Source organism: Phalangium opilio, unplaced genomic scaffold (genome assembly GCF_054372755.1).
Source record: "Phalangium opilio isolate 3A_F unplaced genomic scaffold, DU_Popi_V2 ptg000013l_1, whole genome shotgun sequence".
NCBI lineage: Eukaryota > Metazoa > Arthropoda > Arachnida > Opiliones > Phalangiidae > Phalangium > Phalangium opilio.
This window is the reverse complement of record NW_028324148.1, coordinates 10,187,900-10,206,522: the sequence shown is the minus strand read 5'-3', so window position 1 is coordinate 10,206,522 and position 18,623 is coordinate 10,187,900. Positions and strand designations below refer to the sequence as shown.

The 18,623-nt window shown below is 35.3% G+C and overlaps 1 protein-coding gene across 1 annotated transcript in view; it reads left to right on the top strand.

Annotated features, from left to right (window-relative positions):
• LOC149708965 (G1/S-specific cyclin-D2-like) overlaps positions 1-18,623 on the top strand; it is a 52,075-nt gene that overhangs the window by 20,364 nt on the left and 13,088 nt on the right. The window lies entirely within an intron of this gene.

Genomic DNA, 18,623 nt, shown 5'->3' with positions numbered 1-18,623 from the left:
TCTAAGTCCATGGATGAGAGCCTGGACCACGTAAAACTTGTAACAAAAGTCAACTGAAGTTACTATATTTTGGACGAAATGTTTACCTGCATTTTTGTTCTCATACCATGGAAAAAGAATCTATCCATCTTGTTGTTTTTCTAGCGAGCATTCTAGACTTTTAATAGTTTTAGCGGATATGGGCCGACGTTCTCTTGACAACACGGTTGCAGGGTCATATTTTGCTCAAAGAAAATGTTGTTGCATTTGCGTTGCTATACGGGAAAAGGTGTTCGATAGTTTGAACTGTAAAGGTGCTTTTCGTACTAATTTATTTATGCTAATTATGAAACAAGTTGGGAAACCAAAATAAACCTCTCCAATTCGAAACGCAATTAAGAAGTTTTTCTTAAATAATTAATTAAATATAATTGATGTTAACAATTTTAATCGTCATTAATTTAGCTTAATTATAGTTAAATAATTTTAAGAAACTTTATTCCTAAAATTGTTTTAAATATAGCTATTGTTGAGGTTTGAATTCAAGCGTATGCCTCTTTAACAGTTTTGGAAATTTAGGTTATATAAGTCGATTGATTCACTGTAAAGTAACCCTAGCCTATCGCCCCGATCTATTCCTAATACGGGTGAAATGCTTTTGGTTCTTTTTCTATATACAACTTCAGACATTAAATTAATTAGATAATAATTAACAATAATTAAAGCAATTTTTAATGGTTTCATCAACTGAAATATTTTCAGAACCTAATGTTTGTGAATAAAAGCGATACCCCGGGCTATATAAATATTTTTCTGTTTTAATCGTAATAGCGTATAAAATAATGAATATGTAATAGTGAATGGTGAATTGGAACCATGGTTCTGTCTACAGTATTGATGAAGATACAAGCAATTAAGTTTACGTAATGTCGCGTAATGGACACTACGCGTTAGGCTTCTCCGAGAAGCACTTTGGACTACCCCTATTGGACGACTACTACCATGTGACGGATTTCTCCAATAGAGGTTCTCCCCTGTGCTTCGCTATAAAGCCTAACGTGTAGAGACACATAGGAAACTTAAATGCTCATATCTTCTTTCATATTGTAGACAGAAACATGGTTCCAATTCATGTACATATATTCTATTATGTGCTATTTCAATTAAGAATGAAAACATTATAGTACAGTATAGTATATCCCATTAATAATAATAATAATAATCTGCCACGTAAATTTCATCACTTTCAGACGAGGGTTTTTACCCCTGATACCATGCGAATTTGCATCCGAACCATAGCATGGTTTGCGTTGACAATTCAACTTGTTTCTGATTGTATTCGTATTTAGTATTTGGAATAAGTTTATAAGATATGTTCCATAAGTATGACAATTCATATAATTCGTAATGCTAGAGACTCACTGAGAGCTAGTTCGAGGGAGAACGACGTGAGAATTGACTACAGTCGGTAAAAATTGCCGTCCATCTTCCTATTTAGTCTGTACTAAGCCTTTGACAGCGCCTCACCAGGCGTGGCTTTACCTCGAATCTATGACGTTTCACCTACGTCACTTCGTGACAAGCCCTCATTAAGCAGTGACAAACTTATGGAACATCTTATGATCATCCTTCGTAGAATTGAATATATTCACGGTCATATAATAATTTGTACAGGTATTGAGAAACTTTTTAATTTTATGAAACCGGTTTTTCTTCAAACCCAGTCGATCAGTAGCAATTTTTACCGCTTCTAGATATTTAATCCGTGGTTGAAGTATATTTTTTAATCCCTAGAAAAAGGTAGAATATCGAATATTTATGCGAGAAATACGTGAGTCTATTTCGAAAGATCTTGAAAGATCTAGCTGGTCAAAGCCCTTTTCCTCGAAATAGAACGGGTGTTAGATTGTACGTGTCTCTTTTTAACTATATGCAAGAGCAGTGATTTTTTTCTTTAAAATCAAAGTACTTGTGTAGACTATTCACAGACGGCGTGTTGGATACCCAATGAAGGTTCTTTTCGTAAAAGCCGCGCACATATTGGTTAGGGTTAAGGGATACGTCCATTGCATACATCTGCCAGACTTAAACCCTTTTGGTTTAGTTAAAAGGGATATGGAAATGGAAGTCTTATTTCGGTTGTAATGACCATCAAATTTCAAAGACTTAAATGTTATTTATAGATTTTTCTGGTCGCATATTTAGACGTACATCATAGTTTGCAAAAGATAAATTTATTTGGTGTTGAAAAATGCAGTACACATGCCATATTACAGATATTAGTGCCTAAATTAGATGATTAGCTAAGTTTTTATTTAAATTTTATTATTGTGATTGTAATGGCCCGGTAACCACCACTAATAGGCTTGGTTTTTGGGGACGCCCACTATTTTCCTCGCTTGTTAAATATTATTGTTGTTATAATAAGTTAATAGCTTTGTACAGTTCTCAAAATGTTTAACGTATAATTTAATATAAAATCTCAACTGCAATGAACATGTCATCAATACATATTAGATACGTTACTTGAAAATCGAAAATAATTGAAAAACGGAAAACTGTACATAGCTCACCGTTTCAGTGGGTGATGACGTCGTAACAGTGTCTTGATGGAAAAGATACGTAGCTCGTGACAAAAGACGTTTGTTCCATAGGGCGAACCGTTTAACGTCTAGTAACTGTATCAACAGTTCAGACGAACACTTATATTGAGTAAAATTCTGCTGTACTGCGCATGAAAATAAAGGGTATAACGAATGTCAGGCCTACGACATAGGCCATAATACCGAGTGTAAAACTAGCAATAAAGAACGCCGGATCTGATTTCTCAAGTAGTACAACGAAATTGTACTCAAAATAAGTGTTAATCTGACCTGTTGCACCCTGTATATTTAACAAAACATGAGCATGCATATATCAAAGGCTTTTCGTTTTATATTATGTTTGAAAAATGTTTTAATTCAATTTTAGTATGAATGTACAACTCGATCATCACACCGTTTAATTGGTGGTCCATTATCCCTTTAAATTGTTAAAGCAGTTGGAGTTCTAGTTGCGTAATCCAAGTTCAAGGGAGGGGGTACGAGTACTCATTAATTTTGCCCCAAGCGAAATGTAGCAATCTTTTGGGAGGTCGGTTTCCTTTGATATTATCGCTTGGCAGACTTAACCCATAAACCTATATATCACTCCTTCTCCGTATGCTTCGAAGTGAAGGGCTAATTTTTTTTTCTCGAGACACTTTATATAGCATGAAATGATTCCAAGTTTAATGAACACGTGACTTCTGTTACGGAGCTTTTGACATTGATCAAGAAATGTAGCCGTTTAAAGGTTGCTACTTTGTTTTAGGGCGTGTTTTAACTAAACGAGTGTTGCACAGATTTTTTGATTAGATTTTTGTATTGCGTGATGGTAGCTGATTTAGGTTGAAATATGTTATAATGTTATGTGGTAAAATGTAGCAGTTTGCATAGTTCAACCAGTTAAATGGTTCGGTTTTTATGACGTCAGGGGACGTTTTGGTTACATTACAAATAGTTGTTTTCCCAGATTTACAGAAAACTATATAACTCTGTTATAATTAAAATGTAATATATAATATCTGTTAGTAACTCTCTAACATTGCCTATTAAGCTTACTACACATTAACGCCTTTTGAAGCGTCGTGTAGTGCATGTGTTTTCGCACTTGAATAGCGTCGCCAGGCGTCGCTATGACCGTAACGCGAGCTTCGGCGCCATTTTTCATGTATTAAAGCTACACAAGGCTACAAAACGCGCTAATGTGTAGTAAGCTTCAGGAACTTTTAACACCGCTTAGTTTTCAACCCATTTTCAACCTTAAAAATAGCGTAAATATCTTAACAACAAAAAGTATGTCACTCAATGAAGAATGAGTCTTAGTAAAACATGTTTCCCACCAAATTGCTTGTGATTTGCCTCCATGGTGATTCAGAGGCAACACCATGGAGTAATATGGCCATAGTGTTAAACGAAAGTTATTGTTTTAGTTAGTACTCAAACTCCGTATCTCTTATATGAGATCATTCATTCGCTGAAGCAAAGAGAAGTGTCAAACTTAATGTTATTATATTACTTACGGATTGAGTAATAATGAAAATTTTCAACATTCATTTTGTGAATGCGGATCTTTGTTTTCGAATATATTGTATTTATAATACTCGTTTAGGGTTTCACTGTGTCTGTTTTCGTTTTATTAGGAGTCTGTTATGTACTAAGTCTTTGTTTTTACTCACGTAGCGTTAGATCATTAATTATGCGCTTTATTACCGGATTATGAAGTGTTTTTATAACAGTTACTTCAACTTACTGAATAACATTAATAAATTAGCGCGTAAATATTTTCCTTGTGGGGTTTTTAAGCTATAATACCAAGATCAAGAGTAATTGAACTAGCAGTAAGAAACTATTTGCGATTCGTGAGAAGACCACGCGGTCATTGCTGTTGTTAGAGAGGCTGAGCTGTTTTTCCAGCTTTGTTTTACCCCCTCTGCTGTGCCACTTTTATAACTATAGGCGAATAAATGCGCAAATATTAATGCTGTTTATGTTACTACTTTCATAATTAGTATCAATCCGCAAATATGTGTTTAATGCTCTTGCGACAAGTACTTAAGCAACAAACTGTCCATTATAAATTCATTCTCGTCCCCCCGACAAAAAAACGGTAACTAAGATGGCGACCATTTTCTTTTTGGTTTAGGGTTTGGTTATAAAATATTTAAACGGTAGATGGCGCTAGAGTATGACTTAAAAAAGAGATGATAAAGACCTATGGCAAAATGACGTACAAAAAGGGGTAACTGAAATGGTGACGGCTATGTTTTAGGGTTTGTTTAAAAATATTTGAAGGGTAGATGGCGCTAGAGTAGGACTTAAAACAAGATGATAAAGATCTATGGCAAAATGACGTACAACAATTCATATTGACACCATTTTATATGCCTTTCGATTTCTTACGATAGCAGCGCCTCCTTTGTCTCTTTAAGTGAAACCCTGAGATTTCAACTCCTAGTTTAATTACACTTGCTGAGATCGATGAAAAGAAGAAAGTAACAAAATAAAGAAACAGGTCAAGGTTCTTCGTATTAAAGTTCGGTTCACACGTTTAAAAATTCATATTTTAAACTGCTCATCCCAACTGATAAGAATCCATAGTCACGTGATTATAATGGCGCTATGATTGGCGGGAATTCGTGGTTTTTCTTTTTGTTGAAGGTTGGGCAATGGAAGGAAAAACTATTTCGCCGAACGTAACGTAAACACCCCCAAATTTTACAATATACCTCTACGCAGGCTGGTAGTTTCGACCTTGTAAAGATCGCCCACAACTTTTCATATGTCTACGTAACAGACTTAAGTATATAAACGCGGAAAGTCAACACTTGATGAAAAAAACACCTCGAAGTTAATCCTTCGCTAATCCGCCGTAGCGTTTTTATTCTTTTAGAAAAAATGGGCGCCGTTGTTGTGTTGGAGGGACGAAAGAACCGAGTCTTAATTTCCCCCCATTTTTCTAAAAGCTCTCTAATAGCGAGTTTTCAGTTCGGTGTATTATCTTACTAGGAAATTTTTCTTCTTAATAATACAAAATACCTTAAAGACAAAAGGTCAACTATGTAGCGCCTCTAAGCGGTGCACCACGACGTGAAAGCGGCCAATTTTACGCGCCGCTAAGCGTGACTAGATTACGGTAGAAAAAAAATTAGTAATTCTTTATTCTATCTCCTTAATACTAATACCACCCTCTTTTACAAGTCCCGAGGCGATTACCGGGACACCTAGCAGCAACGTTGTCCGAAAAATACGGCTATCATAATAGCTCATGCGAACAATTAGGACTTAGTATATCAGCTTCGATATTAAATTTTGATAAGGATATAACCGTGCAGCGGGATTATATTCTATAGCCAGACTTGGGTCTCCTTCTTGTAACAATTAAATGAAAATTTTGTAACATTAAGAACAAAGAGCATGTCTCATTTAAATTGCACTTTATAAATACAATTTAATAAGGTGAGAGCTCGTGACGCGCTGCAATTTAAAGTTCCTAATTAGGCTTGCCAATAAAGTTACGACTAAGGCTTAGTTATTGTATGCTTTTCACCTTCTACGTCACTGGCAATTGTCATCAACTTCCGGTTGCGCTAAATTTTGAATATTTTGTTTTGAGAGAAAATATTTTTCATTTTTGTTATATTTAACGGTTTAAGATATTATTATTAAAATATTATTGTTGTATTTAAAAGTACTAGGTTTAAAATTTAATGATTAAAATGAGACTGGCCCTTTAAATAGCGTGATAAGAAAATCAAGTATATTAGTAAATATTGAATTTCTGTAGGTAATAATTTAATTTGCGCGTATTACGAATTTGGTAATTATTTTCTCGGTTGAATGATTCATTGCTGCGGACCACACATTGGAAGTCTCCCTAAAACATAATAAGTTATTGTATTAAATGTATCGCCTTTCACCAGATTGGAGAGTTTGTTCTGTTGTGTAATCATACGTGTAATTGCTTTTTCAACACCGTTTCATTGTTCAATAATGACAAATTATTGTCATGAGATTTACACAGATTGGAACTGATAAACATACCTAAAAACCTTATGGTTTTTCTATTTAATTTCTTCGACATTTAAGACGTTTCTCGACATACTTGGAATTAAATTAGAAGTAAATAATAAGTAATTGTTCAACTTTGTTTGGATAACATGATTATTTTATTGTAACAATGCAATGTCAATTATTTCAAATCGCATCTCTTGACTTTTCAAATAACACTTTCAGTTAAGCAAGTTTAGAAATGAATCAAGCTGGGTTCAAACCCAAAAAACCCTAGGTTTTATTGGTTTTACCCAACATAAAAACCCACTTAATAAAACCCATCTCTTATATCTTCAATTTTGTTGAATTTAAATACTACAATAATATAGTTTAAGATATTTCTGGTTTTATTTAATATCTATTATTTTTTGAAAAAGATTTTAAGCTTTTTTTTATATTTTGAAAAAGATTTTAAGATTTTATCATTTTTTGAAAAAGATTTTAAGATTTTTTATTTTATAAAACAGTGACATTTGAATGGCAATTACTAATTCAGACAACTAGACAACTGCTAATTATAAAAAAACCCAATAAAACCCTGTGATTAGTTTTTTTGAAACCCTGAAACGAATTTACAGTAATTGAATGCCCTACTTACTGGGATTAGAAAAAACGCTGTTTTTATCTATTGAGCTTTTAAACATGCCATTTGCAATCGTCATCTATTCTTTACAATTTTGCTATGAAAAATTTCGTTTCCTTCGCATATTTCATTCCCTATTAACGAAAAAAAAAGGCAGAGCAATATTGTGTAAATAAATTTAATTAACTTGACTACGTGAATTGATAGTGTGATAACAGGGTAATTTGGTGACATATTTTGCCCTTTTCGCGCTCATAATGGTTTTTTAAATGAGCTCAATTACATAGAGTCTTTGCATTGTGGATGTGTCATTTAATTGAATTAAGCAGCAAAGGAGCTTTCCAAATACAGCTACCGAATATCGTGGTGGCGGTGTCTTTGCCGGCAAACACAGTCTGATACCGCAATATCTTCAATATAGTCTTTATATGTAATATTAATGTCTTTACGCTCTTCAGTCATAAATAAGCCTCCCACGTAAATGTCTGTCGGGAAAAAATTCCTCTCATATCGTTTGGCATTAAAAGCCCCGAATGAAGGCTCATAATCAAGAAATAGAACAAGAAGGGGTGGATGAATTAATCGAAATGCTCACTTTATAGTTTGAAAGCCTAATTAAAAAGTGATTGCACAATCCTATTAAATTAATGCTATAGGATGAGTTAATAGTGATTTTTAAACCTAGACGTCATTTTATACTCAATATACTTTTTTGCCGACTTTAGAAAGAAATGGTTTTTATTATTTGTTTTATTTTTATTTAAAATAAGGCAAATAATTGATTATTTATATAAATTTAGTTACAATTATTTATTTTCTTTGGCATAAATGTATGTTATTTTGCTTTAACTCATTTTAAGAAAGAATAATTATAATAAGCTGCGGCAATGAACTAATATTTAAGTTTATAGACTAGTGTACGGTTGTTTTGATCTTACAGTGAAAAACTATTTATAAACGATTAGATTCCTTTTTTCTGCCTGCTAATGGATGAATCATATTTGGGAATATTTTAGTGGAAGAAGTTTGAAGGTTATATCGCCAACTTATCTCTGTTCCAGAACAGTACATAACACAGTCAGGGTTAATACAAACCTGGAAATTTTAGGGAAATTAATTATTGATTAAAAAATAAGGGAAAACTCAGGAAAAGCTAGAATTTTTTTATTAAAATTTATGGAAATCAGAGAAACTTGTTTCTTAGGCTAGAATAAGTTTGCTCATGAAAGCTTTGCTTCAACTAAAAAATACCCTGAAAATATTACCGAAAAAATAACTCTTGCAATTATTAGGTGGCATTGACCCTGGAAATTTCAGAAAAATAAATAACCTGCAAATGTCAGGGGAATCGGTTTTCCCAAACGTTGTATGAACCCTGTTAAGTGCATACGCTAACGCATAAAAATTAGATTTACCATAACTATTCAAAAATCAAAATTTAAATACTTTTCTTGTTTCGGCTATTGGTATTAGTACTAACTACTACAGAAATCATCACTTGAAACTTCCCAGTCTGGCGGTTTTTCAGGATGAAAAAGAATAGTAGTAGAAGCGGCGCCGCGCGCTATAGTTGGGGTTCAGGGCCGGATTCTACCCTGACATAGTCTAATTTCCCACACCCTGATCTGTCGCTAACGCCAGACGAAATATCCTGTTCCCACTTATTATTCTACATGTAGATATCGTTCCCCTCCTCCTTCTAATTTCATTCAAGTTTCGTCTAGATATAGCCTATCTTCTTCGTGGTCGGGCCCGCTCGTGCTGCATCCTACACGGCCTTATTCTTCTGCACTCTTTGATGAAATATCACACCCTCCATCTAGATCCGTCGCCTCCAGTCTAAACTGGTATTTTACTTCTTCTGTCGAAACCTAGGGGGCGTGCTTAATACCTCATTATTCAGTCACATTTGAAGCTGTTAATCTTTCATATTTCTGATTAATAATATAGTTTTTGTTTCATAATATTTTGTTTTCGTTTTTGAACCTGCCTGTAACGGTATATTTTAGCTTAATTGTCTTTGAAACAAGAACCCATGAGAGATAATTAGGTTGTAGTGTTTTTCCTCGGGGTTTTCGGTTTATCAAGTGTTTAACAATTATATGAGCGCATGTAGACCAAAGGTTCATACGTTCTAAAGTTGTATATGGGTTCTTGGCATCAACGTATTTTAAAGGAATACAGACACGAAAACTGGAAAGCTTTTATTTTATTTTTGAAAACATACCTCGGGGTTACTTAAAATCGATGCGATTCAAGAGTTCAAATAGGGTGGAGCCAAGAGCGAGCTAATCGGTTTTTTTTTTCAAACTATTATCGTAAGATTAAAACATTTTTAGTGATGGTAACAAAAAGTGGATATTCAACTTTTACGTACCTAATACATAAACTACTTTCAAAAGGGAAATAAGGAATGTAATTTCGTCTGAGTGTAACCCTTTAAACATTTTAAGTCCTGTTTTACAACGCAGTGATCGGTTCTAAGCCTTTCCACCATACTTTTCTAAAATAAAACAGTTATACAAAAACACAAACGGAATTATGTAAACTTGATAACTGTAAGCCTTACGTAATGTTATCATACATAATTGTGTGAATACTATTTATGTGACCATAAGTTTATAACATATATTCCATAAGTATGACACTACTTACACTATAGGCTCACTGAGAACTAGAACGACACGAGAATTGACTACACTCGTTTGGCAGTCCATCTTTCTATTTAGTCCATACTAAGCCTCTGACAGCTCCTCACCATTCGTCGCTTTACGGGAATCTGACCTGCGTCACTTCATGACAAGCTCTCACTAACCAGTGACAAACTTATGGCTAACATATCTTATGAACTTAGGATGTGACGTCTTTAAAAAAGTTCATAGATATCGTCGGCTTTTTTTTATTATTATTATTTTGATTATCTAGCCCGTGAAATAGGAAAAGGGAGTCAACGAATTCATCTCTTACTCTAAATTAAAGGGATAGAATCAAGGATTTCCGACTAGTACAAGATGAGGGCAGTTTTAGGTTAAAAAATGTGCCTAAAATTATGTGTGCCAAAAAAAAAATCGAATTAAACCGTTTAAAATTAAGAAAAGTACGTTAGATATTTTGAAATTCAAACTAGCCGCGAATACCACCCAACTTGTTTTGTTACCCTAGTGACGTTGCTAACGTCCACTGATTCATTGGTTGTTTGGAAATAGGAGTATATAGGTAGCTCTAGATCACTGTATAGTAGCTTTTCTCCTTCACTGGGGAAGCGGCGCATATTCGAGAAGACATTTGTAAACATAATTCTGATTTATCATGTTTATTATCCTTTGTTTCCTTAACTCTTGGTTACGTTGTAGAGTTGGGATGATAGAGATTTGTCAAAATAGTTACGGGTAATGGCCAAAACACCTCATTTTTGCGCTATTTTGGCAAAGGCTTAGCTTCCATGAAAAATACTAATTTGGCGAAAATGCAAAATGCACAATAGTATGAAAACTACTTTTAGGTGTAAATCTACTATATTTCCGTGTGAGAGGAGGCTAGCGGGGTAATGTAGGTGGTTCGCTCGTGTTTTTGCCGAACGACTGTAGAGGGAGCAGTGATGGGAGCGGCGCCGAAAACTAATTCTTTTAAACATTAATTAAAAATAGTTAAGTTATTAAAACTATCAATATATATATATTTTTGAAAACGTAATTTTAGGTTCTATCTGATTTAAAAAAATGAAAGCTTTTCGTTTGTAGTCAAAAGATTGATTCTATCCCTTTAAGGCATGCGCGAGATCGTTGTTGCCAAGACTAATTTTGAATTCCTCTGTGTGAATATATGCTCTGTGTTTTAGCTTGAACGACAATGATACGCCTACGTTGCGCTCGGTTCTATGGAGTACAGTAGTTTTTCGGCAGATAGCGCTTTATCCCAAAAGGACCCCCATTTTCTCAGCTGCTAGTAAAGGCTCACCACCAGTCTTCCTGATTTCAATTATAAGTGTCTGTCAACTAAGGCGTAAAAGGCGTCCGTAACTATTAAAAGACACTTCCATGCTTCCATCCTCTATTATTATTTCCGAATCCTAAATAATCACCAATGACCCCGCCGGCCGGTCAAGTGCAATAACATTCCGAAAAAAGAAAAAGCACTTGTGAATGATTTATTGCATCACGTCTCGTTAGACGTTACTCGTTATCTTTCATTTACTTATCTTTATAATAAAAATAGTCTATTCAGTTCTTCCAAGAAGATTCAAGTTCAGCCATTGATATTAATTTGTTTCTTAAATTAAATTTTTTTGCTAAAGTGATACATTTTACTAAACATTTACATTTTTGCGGAATGAACGGTTTCATAGCTATTCTTGTAGGTTTTTAACATGAGTGCAGGCTGGGACAACGTTGTATGACTCTCAAAGTTTTAGTGTAAATAATATCCCTTCATAAGTCTGCTAGCGTTTTCTGATTCACTGATATTACCATCGGTTTTTTGATGCCATCTCACTAAACCGACAACTTTCCAGCTGAAATCTCGCTAAACCGACAACACTCCAGCTGAAATCTCGCTAAACCGACAACACTCCAGCTGAATCCTCGCTAAACCGACAACACTCCAGCTGAAATCTCGCTAAACCGACAACACTCCAGCTGAAATCTCGCTAAACCGACAACCCTCCAGCTGAAATCTCGCTAAACCGACAACCCTCCAGCTGAAATCTCGCTAAACCGACAACCCTCCAGCTGAAATCTCAATAAGCCGACAACTTTCCAGCTAAAATCTCGCTAAACCGACAACTTTCCAGCTGATATCGTGCTAAACCGACAACTTTCCAGCTGAAATCTCAATAAACCGACAACTTTCCAGCTGAAATCTCGCTAAACCGACAACACTCCAGCTGAAATCTCAATAAACCGACAACTTTCCAGCTGAAATCTCGCTAAACCGACAACTTTCCAGCTGAAATCTCGCTAAACCGACAACACTCCAGCTGAAATCTCGCTAAACCGACAACACTCCAGCTGAAATCTCGCTAAACCGACAACACTCCAGCTGAAATCTCGCTAAACCGACAACACTCCAGCTGAAATCTCGCTAAACCGACAACACTCCAGCTGAAATCTCGCTAAACCGACAACACTCCAGCTGAAATCTCGCTAAACCGACAACACTCCAGCTGAAATCTCGCTAAACCGACAACACTCCAGCTGAAATCTCGCTAAACCGACAAAATTCCGGGCTGAAATCTCGCTAAACCGACAACACTCCAGCTGAAATCTCGCTAAACCGACAAAATTCCGGGCTGAAATCTCACTAAACCAACAACATTCCGGGCTGAAATCTCACTAAACCAACAACATTCCGGGCTGAAATCTCACTAAACCAACAACATTCCGGGCTGAAATCTCACTAAACCAACAACATTCCGGGCTGAAATCTCACTAAACCAACAACATTCAACCTGATATCTCATTAAACCGACAACATTCAACCTGATATCTCATTAAACCGACAACATTCAACCTGATATCTCATTAAACCGACAACATTCAACCTGATATCTCATTAAACCGACAACATTCAACCTGATATCTCATTAAACCGACAACATTCAACCTGATATCTCATTAAACCGACAACATTCAACCTGATATCTCATTAAACCGACAACATTCAACCTGATATCTCATTAAACCGACAACATTCAACCTGATATCTCATTAAACCGACAACATTCAACCTGATATCTCATTAAACCGACAACATTCAACCTGATATCTCATTAAACCGACAACATTCAACCTGATATCTCATTAAACCGACAACATTCAACCTGATATCTCATTAAATCGACAACATTCAACCTGATATCTCATTAAACCGACAACATTCAACCTGATATCTCATTAGACCGACAACATTCAACCTGATATCTCATTAGACCGACAACATTCCAGCTGAAATCTCACTAAACCGACAACGTTCCACTCATTAAGCAGGAAGAGCTCTAGCAAATTGATATTTTCATGATAGGCATAATAACCTCGATGACTAAAACTTTCCGCGAGATCCTACCATTAAACTAGTATTAATTTGGGGAAGATCCAATACCTGTTTCAGCAACGCCTAGTCTTATTGTTATTTTTTCATGACAGGGGCTAATTTATATTAAAGAGAAGCCGCTTGAGTAATTGATCCTTGAACGAAGCGAGTACGTCCCTCTAATATTAGATGCTCTAAAAGTTTTATAAGAACAAGGCAGAATTTCTCCACCCTCTTGTATTCTAAGCCTTGTCTTCGCTGTCTTCTCCTTATATCCTGCTCAAGTTAGGGTCTCCCGCCAAAGGTCGAGATATGAATGGCGATAATTCGAGAAGCCTCGGAGAGAAAAGCGCGGGAAAAAGACGAAGGTGCATGCTCAAACGCTCTCGCGGCTAAATGGAATTTGACTCCACCCAAAGAGGAAAATCTTCAGAAAAGAAAGAAAACTGTCTTGTTTAGTCTCACCTATTGCATTAAGTATGCTGGTCCAGTAACGTAAGGAAACTTCGTAATTTTTCCCATGAAAGGGTTGGTCTTAATTAAAGGATACTTATTTAAATTGGGATAGAATTACGTCAAACAAAAAAAGGACGAATAGTTGTAAAGGTTTTTATAGAACAAGGTATTCAGATTTCTTCAAAACCCAAATTGAGCCTAATCTTATCTCACGGTCCTCGTCGTTAACCTTGGTCGTCCAGACGAAATTTAGTACTTACTCATAAAAAATTTAAATACTTTGTAGCGTTTATGGGATAAATATGGCAATAGTACTACTGCAACTTTGATGGACTTAAAGCTGTGCTGCAACTGAATAATGAAAAATGTTTAGCCTTTTTGGCACAGCTATTGTTAGAGGTTAAGGGGAAAAAACGTTCTGAAACACAGATATTGCAATAACACAACTGCGGCGTTGAAGGCTAAATTATTGCTGCAATCGAATGAATAGGTAATTTGCAGCTTCTATGGTACACATAGCAACAGTACTCTTGCTCTGATGGACAAAAAGCCGTGATGCAACCGAATGATGAACAGTTTTTAGCCTTAAAGGTGCAGATATAGACCATTCCATTAGTAACTTTGAGAAACCAACGCACAGGTGCGGGGCCGCCATAAGATTCTTCTGGCAAAAGGGAAAACGCCAGACGGACCCCCTTTCGCTACTCGCGTGAGACTAGCCGTCTTACACTGCCTCTTGCGGCGCTTCTTAGCACGAGGGAAATAGGCTCTTATAGCGGCTTGCCTCCCTGTGCTGTTTGCTTTTCCAATGGCACTACAGGAATGGTCTATTGCAACAGTTCTACCGCAACGAAGGACAAAAATCAGTGCTTGAACCGAACGATGAGGAAATTTCATTTTATTTTGAAATTAAACCTGTCCATTACAAATTGCGACATCTTTTTATATACTTTAATTTAGTAGTCATAAATTTTATGTTAAGTCAAACTTATCAAAGTTCTGCTTAGTTTCTATTTATGAAAAAAAAACCTTCATCACGGCTGAGACTAAGTATAGAGTAGATAATTTTATGCAAAGTAGTAAAACTGAGGAATTCTAATAGTTTGGCTGGAACGTGAACCGGTTGTTTTTGAAGATTTCTTTCTAACGAATGTGCTTCGATCGTAGATTTGTATTATACGGCGTCAAATAGGGATGAATTTTCTTTAAATATTACCGCCAAGAGAAAGAAGTTGCCAAAGGAAGGGAGGCTTTGCTCGTATCGAAGGTAAAACGTTTCTTAAGGTTCAAGGTAGAACACTTTCGTAACTTTGTTTCTCTTTCAAGATAAACAAGTTGTAATAGACGATATTAATATTCAGTTTGAATCTAATATCTAAAGAAGTAAAAATAGGAATCTATTAGACTATCTCGGTGCTTTGAGTATATCGTCCTCTATTTTCGTAACTTTGTTTTTATCTAAATATATTTTAGAACGTTATGGATTTATTAGTATTCAGTTTGAATCCTGCACGAGTAAATAATCTTGGGTTTAAGAAGTAGAAGTAATAGGTACATATTAATTCACTTATCGTCTCCAGTTTGCATAGCCAACCTCAAAATTCCAAATGAAGCAAAACGTAGGCACAGAAACGATCCCAGTTGGGGATTAGCTATTCTGTTACTTAGTAGTCGATGTTCAAAAGGAGTTCAAACTGACAAAAATTTTAATTTCACACCAAGTAAACTGTTTTACGGAGCATATTTTAAGGCATTAAAAGTTGGCCCTTGGAGAAAAGTCGAGGGATTTTCAAAAACCTCCAAATTTTTGCAGGTGCAATTTTGCATGATGGTACAATATTCATCGGGATGTCGGTCAAATGATAAAATACCGTATTTTTTAATATGTTCTGAACTTCCGCCAGAAATGCGTAACAATTTAAAAGCCACGCAGTTGAATTGTAATGACGTCCTTCTTTAAGAGGCGCTTTTAAAGATAATCAAGTTGAAAATCGCGTTCTTAAAGATGGGAGTCAAGAAAAATAAGCTTCTGGTTTTGTTTTTATCTACGTTTGTGACTATTTTCGACTCAAAATCACCAAAGAAATCCATGCACTTCGGTCATACCACCCTTTTATGAGCACAGTACATAATTATTTTTTCAAAATGCGCGGTGCTGATTGCTTATTTAAGTTCTAGCCTAATATTTATAATGAATTTTTGGATTTAACGTTAAACTTTTAAATAGAAAGAAATGTGTTATCACACGTAGATATTACTATTACATAATAGTGATATTTCATATTGCTATAATGTTTTGTAATGTCTTTAGACGAAGGATCCTTGCATTCAATATTAAAAGAATTACACTCAAGACGTAGTATTCCACTTAGATTTGGACGTAGCTACGTAATGCAAACTTCTTGGGGTCTTGGCATTAGTAGGAACTCTCGTTTGAAATCCAAGTAACGTATAGCAAACGCGCCTTACTCCCCCGGGTGTACATAATACGCGGGGAATGGACCGCCAAAATTGTTAAGGCCGCTTCGTGGGCGGCAAAGTTCCCATGGCCATCCGCTTCTTCTAGATTGAGAAGTAAAAACCCAGATTTGCTTTCGACGTCTACGTCTATCCCCTCGTATACATTATTATTACGTGCAAAAGCTAATATCTTGGGGAAAAAAAACGGGTGGCTCGCGGTATTCCGGGACCAGAATATAGGCTTTCCTCTACAGTCTACGCGCTTTACCGTGGTTTTTAATTTTTTTCTTTCATTTTTTAATTCGTGCCTCTTTCAATTATAATTATGTCGGATTAGGTTACTTTTCTGCGGTGTATACAACGGTTCGTGCATAAATGTTGCATACCGAATAATCTTCAGATAAAATCTACGGATATAATCCCTAAACCAAAGCTGTAATTTTTAGTGTTTGAATTCCATTATATTATAAATTATCCATTATGTAAAGTTTAAAGCGTTAGACGGATGGTTGTAATTATTCAATATGCGTAGTACAGTACTAGGTGTAAATTTCTCTTTATTCCAATTTCAAAAATTTATTTTTTGCCAAAAGCTATGAGGATTCGACATTTTCAATAAGTACGGGATTTCGTGATGTCGTCCGTGATTTAGTCCTCAAAATTTCTTGATTTCTTTTAAATCTTGAAGTCTGCATAAAGATTTCTTTATTTCATTTTTCCAAAGATTTTATGATTTTTTTTTGGAGATTTACCCATTTTCCCCCAAGATTTTTTGATTTCTTTTGTGATTTTTCGCAATTTTGGTCCCGACTTTTTTTCGTATAGATTTGGCGATTTCGTTTTTCATCGAACAGATATTGCGATTCCTAGTTTCTTCGAATAGGTTTTGAGACTCCAAGTTTCTTCGCATAGATTTTGCGATTTCAAGTTTCTTCGCATATATTTTGCGATTTCACGTTTCTTCGCATATGTATGGCGATTTCGAGTTTCTTCGCATATGTATGGCGATTTCGAGTTTCTTCACATAGATTGTGCGATTTCCAGTTTTTTCGCAAAGATTTTCAGATTTTGAGTTTCTTCGTATAGATATTGCAATTTCGAGTTTCATCGCATAGATTTTGCAATTTCGAGTTTCATCGCATAGATTTTGCAATTTCGAGTTTCATCGCATAGATTTTGCAATTTCGAGTTTTTTGCATAGATTTTGGAATTTCGAGTTCCTTCGCATAGATTTTGAGATTTCGAGTTCCTTCGAATACATTTTGCGATTTCGAGTTCCTTCGAATACATTTTGCGATTTCGAGTTTCTTCGCACAGATTTTTTGACTTCGTGATTGACATCGAGATTTCTTCATAGACATCGAATTTGGTCTCTATTTGTTTTAGCTTCATTTCATAAAATTCAGAGAAAAATACCAACAAAAGTGAATGCTTGTCACCTCTATAATCACTTTCAAATTATAACGTCAAAATTACCTTCAATATTTCAATACATGATCCTATCTTCGTATTCGTTTTTTGCTTTGACATAATTTTTTGCGGTTAAATACGACATTACACTTAAAAAAAAGTTGACAACTACGAAAAAACGCGACCATTTTTTAGAATAGCGATAAAAACAACGTAGGCGATCGAGACGTTTTAAGCCATCTAAAATGGCACATCAAAAACTTTTAGCCATGTTATTAATAATCTTGAGTTATTTGAAACGGATGTTAAGCGGTATTGCGAAAGAAATGGGCGTCGTCTACTCGAAAATCCTCCCTAGAAATGAAACGGGGTAAAGGTTTATTTTATTTTTTATAAAATGAAAGTAAAAACGTTTCGTGATGGGAGGGTTTCAATTTCAATGCATAATATTAAAATTTCGCCAAATTTGATGTCATAAGAGTCATTAATCATAATTTTATTAATTATGTTAAAGAAAATAAAATATGTTTGTTTAATTTCATTTTAACCACCGGTAAATTTTAAATTACTGTGTAGGTTTGTACGACCACCCAAATGTAGGTTTCTAGGTTAGTTTAACAAATGCTGCGTTCCATTGTTTGCTATAAATGCATTACTAGCTGCAATAATGTAACTAACGATTAAGGTAACATCAAATTTCACTCTGGTTGAACTACTCCATGTTAAATGCCATAGGAAAACGGCGTTAATTTTACTTTCATAATAACATGGTGAAAATTAAACAAGTCATCTTTATGTGTCAGTGATGTGGGGAGTTTCTATTCTATCCCATTATGGATATCACCATAAGTTTGTCACTGGTTACTGAGACTTTGTCATGAAGTGACGTAGATGAAACGTCATAGATTCTCGTAAAGCGATGCCTGGTGAGGCGTTGTCAAAGGCTTAATACAGACTAATAGGAAGATGGATTGCAAAACCGAACGTAGTCAATTTTCGCGTCGTTCTCGAACTAGCTCGAGCTGTAAGTCTCTAGCATCACGAAGTATAGGTAGTGTCATATTTAAGGAATATAT